At 35.9% G+C, this 9,986-nt stretch overlaps 1 pseudogene; it reads left to right on the top strand.

The window, feature by feature from the left end:
• Positions 1–609, top strand: part of LOC123239134 — a 138,463-nt pseudogene extending 137,854 nt beyond the window's left edge.
• Positions 610–9,986: the final 9,377 nt, after the last annotated feature.

Below are 9,986 nucleotides of genomic sequence, written 5' to 3' on the forward strand. Positions count from 1 at the left end.
GGAAGGAAGGAAGGAAGGAAGGAAGGGGAAGGGAAGGGAAGGGAAGGGAAGGGAAGGGAAGGACAGGACTAGAAGAATTTTTGATGATCCAAAAAATTAGGAAACAGAAACAGTCAAATCAGGTGCTGCATGGACCCATGAACAGATAAGGTGCAAGAGTAATGAAGATTTCCATAAGCTTTGGTATGTCCTACTAAAAGAAAGAAATGTGCGTCTCACGTTAGAGCAGGAAGCCAAAAGACAGAGATTGCCAATGCCTAGTCCAGAGTGATTAGAAAAGGTGACAGAGTCCATGAATGCTTTAGATAAAGTTTTCAGGAAAGAGATGATGCTTTGAGACTTCATCAGACAGGTCAAGAAAGGCTGACTCGAGGAAAAATTTTTGGACCTATCATCTGGTACAAGTACAAGCAGTGGCCAATACCCTGGAACCTCAACAAAAGATACAACAGAAAGAAATACTTTACAATGCCTTATATGGATTAGTTTGTCAGACTGAGGCTTGAAAAGTACTTATGTCATGAGACCAAGGAGAAAAGTTTAAAAAGAAGGAAAGAGAAGATACTTCAAAGAAAATTTCCACACATGTCTGATGAAGCCCAAAACTGAAATCTAACCGTGGATACAGTAAACTCCTTTACTTTTCCTATTTCTATTTCACCCTGTAAAATTAAACTTTTTCACTTAATTTAAGACTGGCTATTAACTTCAAGTAAGTGGTTAATTAAAGAAAAAATTATCTTGGTCTTAAAAGACACACACACATGTTAATATCATCCATTTCCTTGCTGGTCATGTGGTATTGATAGGGGGTAAAAAGAGGGGAAATTATACTTTATGAACAGATCCTTTGCTCATAGAAACTTCAGCTCCAAAAAAGAGCTTACCCTATGATACCGTCACCATAGGTGCATCATTTCTGGTTCTATCTCTTTTCTACCTAATGCATTCATAGGTAATACAATAGACATATAGACATGAATGGAAGTAGAATTGAAAATGACCCACAAAAGAAAGAGAGTAACTAGATTTGTCAATCTGTTTATAATTTTTTTTTCTTTTTCCAATTCTATTTAACAACCAATGTTTATTACATACATTCATTCAAGTCACAATTCTAGGCATTGTACTAAGCAGAGGGGATACTTGTCCTTTTTTTTTTTTACATTTGCAAAAAATGTGAAATTTTATTTAGTCAATTTTCATATTCTAGATCCTTGAGGGATAGAGTATCACTCGGATCCTGTGTCCAATGGCCTTGGCAGGAAGATTGCTTCTGAACTTGGCTCGAACCATCCCACTATTTCCATGAGCCCGAGTAACTTTCCCCCAAATCACTCTTGTTCTGATACTTGTCCTTTTTAAAGAGGACTAAAGTTGCCTTGATTTGTGCATGAATAGAGAAGATGAAAGATTGATTATCAATGATCCTTTCTGTCCTCAATGATCTTACAGTCTGCTAGGAGAAAAGGGAAAGAAAGGCACATGCACAATTGAATTCAACAATCATATACTAATAACAAAATTTTCCCTGCCATTGGGAAGGTTACATTTCTACAGAATGTACCCAGTAAGAATATTACAAAGTATAGTGTCATATAGATAAACAGAAGTTATAGTGTTTTAACAATGTTTGAAGCAGAAGCAAACTTTTTCAGTTCTAAAGATGATGGAGGAGTTTTAGGCATGGTTGAAACCCTATAGACTAGTTTGCCTGAAATATAGAGAACATGCAAAGGAGTAATATAATTTAGGAAAAGTAAAAAAGAATTAAACTGGGGAGGGCCTTATAGGTTATATATGTACTCTCATGCAAAACAAATTTTCACATTTGTCATGTTATGAAAAAAGACATATTGCTTATAAAAGAAAAAACTCATGAAGAAAATAAAGAATATTCATATGCTTCAATCTGCATTAAGATTCCATCAGTTTTCTATGGTTGGTGAGTGGTCTTTTTTGTCATGAGTCCCTTGGAGTTGACTTGGATTCTTGCATTGTTGATAATAATTAAGTCTGTTACAGTTGATGATTATACATTATTGCTCTTATTCTGAAAAATGTTTTCCTGCTTCTGCTCAGTTCACTCCAAATAAGAGACTGCTGACTTTTTTATTTTTATTTTTTTCTAAAACCCCTTCCTTTGCAACTCAAAATCAATACTGTGTATTAGTTCCAAGGCAGAAGAGTGGTAAAGACTTGGCAATGAGAGTTGAGTGACTTGCCCAGTGTCACACAACTAAGAATTATTTGAAATCATATTTGAACCTAAGACTTCTGAACTCCAGGTCTGCCTCTCTATCCACTGAGCCACCCAACTGCCCTGAGTTGGATGACTTCCTTATTGGAGTAGCCTATTTGGATCTATGCTTTCAGATTATTTTGATAGCTAAGTGAAAGTTTGACTAGAGCAAAGAGGTCATCAAAGAGATGGAAATAGGGGCTATTTAACCATGAATAAGGTTCACCACAAGCCACATATTGACTTAGAAAACCATAGATAATTAACCTTGTCTATGTCTCATGGTATTTTATGTGTTTTGGTAATATTTGTTACCAATTGCATTTTAATTTATTCTGGGAAGCACTCAGGAATACTGCCAGCAACAATACAGCCCACCTCTCGTGAGTCACACCTCTGGATTAAAGGGTAGAGAAAACTATAGGCAGGGAAGACCAGTTAGAGGCTGATGTAATAATTCAAATAAGATATGATGAAGGCCTAAAGTAAGGTAATGGCAGTTTAAATTATAACAATTACTTAAGGTTTGCAAAGCCCTATAAACATATTATCTCATTTGAAAAACCCTATTGAACTTCAACAATTGGTTGAATAGGCAATAAAAATAATTGAGGCCAAGTTATTAGCCATTTATCAACAGGACCTGAAACCCCTTCAATGAATGGGACCTCAACTCTTCCTCATGATCTGAGATCTCCCCCTCACTCTGGGTTTAATAATGCTTGTTACCCAGATGATACGAAAGATACAGAAGAGGAAGAATAAAATATATAAACTCTTGTTTGTCAACAAATATATACATTGACTTTTTAGGAGGATCTACTAGGAAGGCCAGAAGGCAGATGTCAACATGGGCATTCACAGAATGGTCTAGGCATAGGCTATCTCTGCTGACTAAGGGGCAACAAGCAGGATGCCTCTCATGTTGGACCACCTTAGGGAATAAGAAGGGTGAAGGGGCCATAGAAGAGGAGCTCCTAAAATAACTGGGGGTCTTTCCATAGCATTTGATCATCTCTATCATGCTAAACCTTGATGGTTAGATTCAAGGTGGAGGTAGTGATCCTCTAGTTAGCATGATTAAGGAAAGCAAATGTATTTTACAAGCCTATTAGAAGGAAGACAGTTCTTAAACTGATTGAATCATCCTAAGTATGATTAATACAGATTGATTTACCTACTTGACTAAATATATGACTAACTAGATGTGGATAAATAAATATAAAAATAATAAACACTTCTATGAAATCCAACTAAACTGGATCATACTGATTAGAAATAAACAAGCAGAGAGATGAATAAATCAACCATTTTTCAGACTATAAAGAAATTGGTGTGGTTGATAGTAGAGAATGTCAGGCCTAGAGTCAGAAAGATTCATCTTCCTGAGTTCAAATGGCCCCACACTTGACAATTGTGTGACCCGAGGCAAGTCACTTGGTCCTGTTTGCCTCAGTTTCCTCATCTGTAAAATAAGCTTGAAAAAGAAAAGGCAAATATCTATCAATATCTTTGCCAAGAAAATCCCAAATGAGTATCACAAAGAGCTGGACATGTCTGAAAAACAAATAAATGACAGCACAAAGATGGTACCATTGAGGAAAATAAAGTTGCCTGCTGAAGATTGTGATAACCTTACCTGAAAGTATCTGAGATAGGATTCACATTCAGGTCTTCTTGTTTGCAAATCCACCTCAACTACCACCATCTAGCTCAAGAGTCCGAAACATATGGCTCTTTCTGCAGGAGCCATAAAGTCAATTTTTTTTCAGGCGCTGTTACAGGAGTGCACACTGTGAGCACTGTACAGCTCTCACGAAATTACATTTTAAAAAGTGTGGCATTTTTGGCTTTCACGGCCAAAAAGTTTGCCAACCCCTGATCTAGCTGAAGAGAATGCAGTGGAAACAAGATATAACTCTATAGAGTTAGAATCAGGAGAAATTGATAAAAGATTGGTGATGGGTAGCAGAGTAGTAGAGACAGAGAGAAACGATTCCAAGGAGATTGGAGATAGCTAGAAACAAGAGAAATATGGACATCAGAGCAGAGGGTAGTGATGGATTCGTTCCATTTTAGATATATTGAGTTTGAGGTAAGATATCTGTATGGAGTTGTCTAGCAGGCAATTGGAGGCCTGAGAGAGCTCAAGGGAGAGATTGTAGTGTGAAATATTACTCTAAGAGTTAGTTCAATGAATAAAGTCATGGTCTAATAAATGTAAATAATGACAAAAATAAATCTATATATTCGCTTCCCATTACTTACTAAATGTGAAGCTAAAACTGTGTACAAAGACCTTTTTCCTGTTCATTTAAATTATTTAAATAGTCCAAGAGAGTGTATTTATCTCTCTTTTGTATTGCCTAAACTAATTCTTGTCAAAGTATCCTCCAGGTAGAGGAATGATAAAACAATAGTCATTTAAATTCTAGAATACCTGTGTAAACACACACTTAGCAGTAACAAATTACTTGATTTCCCTTGATTGTCAAGACTAGCTCTTTTCCTCAATTTGTAAGCCCACAGTGCCTAGAACAGTATACAGCTTGTAGAATAGCCGTCTAATACGTGGAACTTTAAAAGTTTCTCCCAGATCTAAAATGTTGTTTTCAATGATTTCTATGATTTGGAAAAAAGAAAATAACACTAATTTTAGTTTATATTTATATAGTGCTTAAAGCAGCTAGGTGGTACATTGGATACAGTGCTAGGTCTATAGTCAGGAAGACTCAAGTTCAAATCTGGCCTCAGACACTTAAAAGGTGGGTCACCTTGGTCAAGTCACTTAACCCTGTTCATCTTAGTTCCCTCATCTGTAAAATAAGCTGGAGAAGGAAGTGGCAAACAACTCCAATATTTTTGCTAAGAAAACCCCAAATGGGATTACAAAGAGTTGGATGTGACTAAAATGATTAATAATAACAACCATAGAGCATAATATGTGCCGGGCTGTATGCTAAGTACTTTAAAATTATGATGTCATTTGATCCTTACAACAACCCTGAGAGGTAAGTGCTATTATATTATACTCCTTTTACTGATTAGGAAACTGAGACAAACAGGTATCCGGTGATTTACCCAGGGTCATATGACTAGGGAATATCAGAGGCTGGATTTTAACTCAAGAATTGTGATACTAGCCCTGGTACTCTTCTATTCACTGTGCCACCTCACTGCCCAAATATTCAGGGAAAACATCTTTTGACTATTCTTATATGGGTTAGGCCACAGAAACTGAATCTCTTCTTGTTCTTCACCTCAGAGAAGTCACTTGGCTTTTAGTGAATAAAGGTTTAATCTTGGAATGAAGAGGACCTATGTTCTAGTCCTACCTCTACAAATACTAGTTTGTGATCTGGAGCGAGTCACAATCACCAGGTGCCACAGAAAATTCTCTAAGATGAAATGATAGTTAAATTACTGATCTGTTTTGGTAGAGGGAGTTTCCAGTCCAAAAAGCATTTATTTCCACATAGAGTTCCTTACACTGATGAAATCATAAGTCAAGTAACATACTCCATTGTACCTCTTACCAGCCTCATAAAGGGAAAATTTAAGAACTATGAGACATGAAGCTGAGGGAATCAAGGTATAAAGGAGAGAAGAAATTTAAAAGCAACTAGGGGATATGGGAAACAATTCAATCAATCAGTAAGTATTTATTAAATGCCCTGTATGTACAAGAAAAATATCTAAGACCTGAGAGAGACAAACAAAATAGTCCCTATCCTCAGACAGTTTGCATTCCACTAAAGGAATAAGAGGTACATCTATAAATATATAAAGAATATATATGAAATAAATACAAAGAAATGTGAGGTGAGGGTTTGTGTGCTCTGGAAATTGAAACATTGAGAGATGAGAAATCAAAATAAACCTCAAATAGTCGATGCTTCAGTTGAAATTTCAAGGAAACTAAGAATGTTGTGTTAGAACTAAGGAGGGAATGCCTTCAGGCTTGAGAGACAGCTTATTCAAAAGGCACAGAGAGGAGATTGAGAGTATTATGGGAAAAATATCTCTTCTCCAAGTTCATATGGTAGGTAATTTCTGCCAAATGTTTATCATAATATAGAAATTATGAATGTAAAAGGCTTGATTTTATTGTGCTCAAGCATAAGTTGAGAACTCAGAGAAAATCTAAACAATTATGAGGATTCTGACAAAGTTTCTTATAGGGAACATTACATCAGAGGCACAGAGAAATAATTCATTTACATATGAATTGTGGCCATTTCTCTTGGGTCATAAAAGTAAAGAGAAGGTAGCTCCATAATGCCATGCTTCTTTCAATGTCATAAAAGTTGAGCAAACTTCATTAAACAGAGTCCTAATTACATATATTCCCCAAGGAAACAAACCATCTAACTAGCTCTGAAGGTAAACTAAGTCAGGGTCCAAATCAAACTACATTTAAAAGATTCACAAATAGGCAGACTGAGGAGTATTTCCATGTCTCCAAGAAGTCAGAGACAAATGATATCCTTCCTCAGCTTCTTATCTAAGGAATGCTTAAACACTTAAGTTTTTAATGCTAAGTAAAGGTTTTGGTTGAGTTAAGTTAGTATTAACCAAGAGTTAGGAGAGAAATAAAAAATTTCCATAACAATTATCATGTGTAAGGAATAATAAGCAGGCCAGTTTATAATAAGGCTGGCTGGGAAAAAAGCTTTAAATAACAAATGGAGAAGATTTTTATTTGATCCTAGAGAGATTTCCAATCACTGAAGTTCATTGAACAGGGGAGTGACATGATCAGACTGAGCTTTAGGAAAATCACTTTGACAGATGTGTTGAGGATAGATTGGAATATGGAGAAATGTGATGCAAGGAGACCAATTAGGAAGCTTAGGACAAACATCTTATTGAGAGGTGATGAGGATCTGGACTATATGAGTGGGCAGAAGGAAATTGATACAAGAAATGTTGTGGAGGTAAAACATCATTAATTTTCCTACCAAAATATATAAGCTTAATTCTCCATAAGTTCTTGGAAGTCTGGGGGCTGCTCTCTGTCCCAGCATACTCCATGATTCTCAGTACAGTGCCATATTATATACTCAACAAATATATTGTCACATAAATTTATGAATGAACAAAAGAATAAGTAATTTAAAATATTTAAAATATGCATTCATACACTGATACATGATGTTTCCATTATGTATCATTTGGCCATTCATCCATTAAAATACTTATCACCATTGCCTTATTTTTTCAGATCCTTTAGAAAATATTTTTAGAAATGGTGTCTATTGAATTTGGGTGGTAGAGGTGAAAGGATGCCTACTTTTATTGTGGCAGTGGTATACTTTTAAATTATGGAAGCAATAAGCAGAGATGCTCAGCAATGTTAATTCCAGATAATTCGTGTAGGAGCTAGTTTCTGTTGAATGATTCAGGATGCCATAGACAGACATACACCTTCAGCATAGTGAATTTTTAGTGGTTTTCAACACATTGTGCTAATGTAGAATTTTCCCCTTGTCTATAGAAAGAATTTTTAAATTCTTAGTTTAGCATTCAAGGTCCTTTTTAAATCTATCTGGGGAGAATGAAGTGTTCTGGAAAAACTAACATTTTTGATGTGAGGGCTTGGAGAGCCCTTTTCTATACCTTTGGTGTCCACCTCTCACCTAGTTCTCACCAGTAGCTGCAAAAAGTTGTAGCATGCTTAGCTGCCACAACTCATTAAAATTGCCTAGGCAGGTGGGCTAAATCATTTTGGGAGTAACTAATAGCCTAAAACCATTTGGTGAGTTGGGGAGATGTCTGTCCCAAGTATGTGAAGACTTCTTCTTGTGGAAGGAGCAGATGAGAATAATTTGTTTCAACAGTCACAAAGGTGACTGAAGAAGGCATAATACTTACAGCTTATTAAGAAATCAAAGATGCCAAGTTCATTCATTGAATCTCCAGCCACCACCAGTCATCCTGATTTTTTTCTTGCCACTGGACTTGAATGATTCTGGAAGAAAGACCAAGCCTAACAACTTTGCAATTTTTCCTCATTTAAATCCAATTCATCTTCAAATCTAGATATAACCATAATGCCATTGGTCTTCTTTAAAAATTAAGGAGGAAGAAACAATAATAATCTTACCCCAATCTACCTTTTCAGCCTGATTTTTCAACTATTCATATTTTGAAACCACCATAAAAGAAACAATCCAAATATGTCATAGTACCCACTATCCAATAACCTTTAGATGCATATTAAGATTTTATGCCTCTGTTCTTTTGCTTACCAAATTTCGCCCAAGAGGAATGGACTCTTCCCAAATCCTATACATCCCTTAAATATTTAATTGCTGAGAAGCTAAGTATTTTTGTCATTTGAGTAGTGAATGAACTGAGAGCTGTCAGATAACAAAGTAGAAAAACATTGTTGCAAGTAAAATATCCTCAAGATGGGCAGTTCACTAAGACTTTGCTGTTATATTACAGATTCAGAGTTTAGTATGACTAGCTTTGCAGACTCAGAAATTCTTTACTAGTTTACCAAGTTCTAGATAATAACTATAATACTTTATATCTGCTATCAATATTATGTTTAATAGAACATTATTGGCCCAGCACCCAAAATATCAGATGAGTTAAGGGGGGCCAATCAATGTCAGTCCTAGTAGTGGCCTACTAAGAAGTTGAATGAAGCGGCCCCAACTTCTGCCCTTGCTTGAAAACTTTTAGAGGTGCTTCTAATCAACTGAGCTCAGAGGATTTTTGTAGGATCTTTTGCTGACTTCTCAGACTGTTGGTGACATGCTTTCTAATATATCTTCTTCTCTGTATTGCTGATTTACTGACTTGGCACACAACTCTAGTTTTCATCTCTGTTCTGGTCATGCTTAGGGCATTACACGAAGCTGCTTTTATTTCTCTTGCCCCTTTGAACTTGGCTTTGACCGACTGTTGGCACACTCTATTCTAAAATAGACATTAGCCTCATTTCTTCTCCCCATTATCATCTGCCAGTACATGAGCCAATGCACTTAATGGATCTCATCGCCTTATTAGACAAGGCACATACTTTTAGATAGGTTAACTCATTTAGTACCGCAACATTCTAAAGAGATTTATAGAATAGGTATTAATATCCCAAATTTATGTATCAGGAAATGTCATTTATCAATTTAGTTGAACAAACATCTATTAAGGCACTATGACAACATCCAGACTTAATGGGAAAATAAGGCATGTATACAAATAAAGGTAATGTAAATAAGAATATATTTTACATGCATAGGAGAGAGTCAGAAGTAGAAACATGAGATATTCCTAGTTGGAGGGATATTAACAATTTATAAGGGTTCCAATGCAATATTTATTAGAGACTAATAAAATTGAGGAAACACCCTAGCACCTTTGATGGAGATATACCTTCCTCTTAACAGCAACTCAGTTCATTTGGAAATGATTTTTATTCAGGGTAAGTTCAAATCAATTATACAGACTCTTGACTAAGCACCCAAGGTTTTAATTATTATGTCTATGCAGATGACCCAAATGTCTATCTCTTATCACCAAGTTCCTATTAGACTTTTTCAGCAGGATGCCTCATGGAAACCTCAAACTCAACAAATCCCAAACAAAACCTATTATCTTTTCCCCAAAACCTTCCGAGTTACCAAAATTTCTGTTTCTGACAAGGGCACCACAGCCTTCCTAAGTTCTCAACCTCAGAGTCATTCTCAACTCCATACTCTCTCTACATACCGAGTTACCAACCAAGTCTAATTGT

This window comes from Gracilinanus agilis, chromosome 3, assembly GCF_016433145.1.
Source record: "Gracilinanus agilis isolate LMUSP501 chromosome 3, AgileGrace, whole genome shotgun sequence".
NCBI classification, from domain to species: domain Eukaryota; kingdom Metazoa; phylum Chordata; class Mammalia; order Didelphimorphia; family Didelphidae; genus Gracilinanus; species Gracilinanus agilis.